This window comes from Ornithorhynchus anatinus, chromosome 3, assembly GCF_004115215.2.
Source record: "Ornithorhynchus anatinus isolate Pmale09 chromosome 3, mOrnAna1.pri.v4, whole genome shotgun sequence".
Lineage (NCBI taxonomy): Eukaryota > Metazoa > Chordata > Mammalia > Monotremata > Ornithorhynchidae > Ornithorhynchus > Ornithorhynchus anatinus.
In genome coordinates this window covers 106,117,328-106,120,223 of record NC_041730.1, presented here as the reverse complement: position 1 = coordinate 106,120,223, position 2,896 = coordinate 106,117,328, and the positions used below count along the sequence as shown (strand labels likewise).

General features: G+C 41.1%; 1 non-coding gene across 1 annotated transcript; it reads left to right on the top strand.

Moving 5' to 3' along the window:
• The first annotated feature begins 57 nt into the window (after positions 1 to 57).
• On the top strand, positions 58 to 195 carry LOC114810765. The gene has a single exon (XR_003758458.1). It is a non-coding gene; the product is annotated as a small nucleolar RNA SNORA7 (small nucleolar RNA).
• The last annotated feature ends 2,701 nt before the right edge of the window (positions 196 to 2,896 follow it).

Genomic DNA, 2,896 nt, shown 5'->3' with positions numbered 1-2,896 from the left:
TTGTTGAAAAGACTGGTTGGGGCTGGTCCTCAATATCTTAATCCTAAACTAGGAATCCCCCTATCAGGTTTGCACCTGGAGAATTTCCAGTACTCTACCAGTCTTGGGTATGGGAGGGAGAGTCAAGTAGAGGCATATCCATTCCATTCCTAGCTTACGCAGTGGCTAGTGAATGGAAGGCAATCTGCAACAAATCAAAACTCACCCGTGCTGGGCAGCAGCAGCACAGGAGAGAGTTGAGGGAAGAGACTCAAGTTTACTGTGCAGAAAAAGGCAATGGTAAACCACTTCTGTATTTTTACTAAGAAAACTCTGTGGATAAACTACCAGAATGATTGCAGATGGAGAGTGGGGCATTCTGGGAAAGATGTGTCTGTAGTATTGCTATGGGTTGGAAACAATTCGACAGCATAGGATAAGACAAGCACTGCCATTATGAAAGAAGCCCATGGTTCAGGCCTTCAGTCTTCACTAAACCCATCCTCCATAAACAATGAGGCAAATCAACTTTCTGCTGTAGTGGTCTCTTTGTTATAAGTCAGGTGGGCGGAGTGGGGAGAGGAAGTGAAGTTATAAAAGCTATCAAAAGTTCAGGACAGAAAGGGGAGAAAATAAGGAAAAATACATTGGAGGAAAGATGAATACAGGAGGGAGATAGATTGGTCTATTGTATTTATTGTGTGCTTACTATTTGCATAGGGTACTAAGCGCTTGGGAGACTACAACAGAACAGAAGTGGCAGAATCGTTCCCAGCCCATAAACATCTTATAGTCTAAAGTAGGAGAAAAAGAGACACCAACAAGAAGAGACTAAAAACAAAGGGAATTGAAAAGGATAAAGGGAAATGAAAAAAAAAGGAATATGTCGTGCTTTGAGAAATGACAGAAGTAAAAATAAAGAAGAAATAAAAACCTTGAAAGAACTGATATGTAAGTGAGGAGAAAAAACACAAAATAGGAAGTATGCTGTATGTGATGGGTAGATGAGAGAACATAGAAGATAGAATCAATCTGCCATATTCCATTTTTGCATTTTCTAATTTCTAAAATTCCAAAATTCTATCTTAAGATTGCTTCCCTGTGTTCCGGCTAATGAAAAGTCCCAACCCTTTCTCCAGCAATAAGCACTGCATAGGATAATTACTGGACATTAGTGTCTTGTGATTCCCAATTGATATGTCCTTTGTTCCATCCACTTACTCCGATTTTAAATATTTCTACTGTTAACAAGACAGTTCCCTTCCACTTACTGCAGAGAAAGTGATGAGTCTATATTTTCTTTGTCAAAACATTGCAAGCTGCACATCATTACTGAATTTTACCTTATCATTACTTTTATTGTCCATCATGGATTTGCTGTAGAAAACTAAAAAGACTCCAACCTCTCTATATTGAATGAGTAATCAATTCTGCTTGAAAATATAGTATGAAGACTAATAATAATAATGATAATAATGGTATTTGTTAAGCATTTACTATGTGTCAGGCACTGTACTAAACACTGGGGTGGCAACAAGAAGAAGACATGGAGGGTCAGATTCTATCATTTGATTTGATGGTGCAGGAACCAATCAGAGCACGTAGCTCATTAGCTGATCACAAATCAACCCCTTAAACTGGGTGGAGAAGACCCAAAAGGAGAACCCCAGCTTGCCTGACATCCAATCAAAAACACCTTAGGCAATTTGCACCTGTGTCATGTACTCAGATGGGACACTACAAGGTCATTACAGAGATTCCAATATTTCCTCGCCAAATCCAATAGGATCCACAGTATCCTAATTCCTCTCTCCACCCTGGCTTCCTTTGACGACTCCCTTGTACTGGAAACACTATTGAATCTTAGTTTTGCTGACATTATTTCCTGCCTTACCACTCTGAGCTCTTCCTTTCATGCTCTTCTACTGTCACTTCCTCTGCCTCTTACCCCTAACTCTGGGTAACTCTCGAGGGTCGGTTCTGGTCATGTTCGTTTTTCACTTAACATTTTCTGGAAATTATTCACCCCCATGGCTTCAACCTCAATCATCTATGTGGATGATTTCCAAATCTATGTTGCTAACCAGAAGCTCTCACCTCCTGCCTTTAAGAACAACACATTCCAAACTCAATTTATCATTTGCCATACTAAATCATCTCCTCCAACTAACTTGTCCATCACTTTTGACAAACAACATCATCCTCCCTTTCTCTGAAGTCCATTGTCTTGGAATTATCTTTGACTCTTTTTTCTCCTCCAACCTCCAATTCAATATAATGGTAGTCTCTGGCCTGCAGGACTGACAGAGAATGGATGGGAGAGACCTGGTTTACCTCAACTCCAGTGTGGAGTTGGCATGAAAGACTGACAGAGAGAGGGACCTGCTTTCTCTGACCAGTGGGGAAGTAGAGAAGGTTGGAAGGGCTTCTGTCTGGGCCACAGCAGGGTATCTACTATGCTGGTCAAGGCTTTGTCATTTCCTACTTGATTATCTGATTACCAAAAAGAAGAAGAGAGGCTATGGGCAGGGATTGGGGAACTGGAGGACTGGAGTCCTGGTCTCTGGGATGCTATAGATCAGCTACGCTGACTAATTGGGACCTCAACCATTTTACCAATGGCGTCAACAGCCTCTTGATTGTGATTTTAGCACTGTCCCATTACCATTCCTTTTGAGAGGGAATGTTGGCTAGGAATAATATGAGCACATCATAAAGCAATTATTTCATAAATTTGGCTCTCATGTTGCATTAGTCAAAAATACAGGGCATATAAATAGTCCATGTGTTAGTTAGTTAGTTAGTCCCTCCTCACCTCCGCCAAACTGATTCTCTTTCCCTCTTCAAAACCTTACTTAAAAATCACCTCCTCCAAGAGGCCTTCCCAGACTGAGCTCCTCTTCCCCCTCTACTCCCT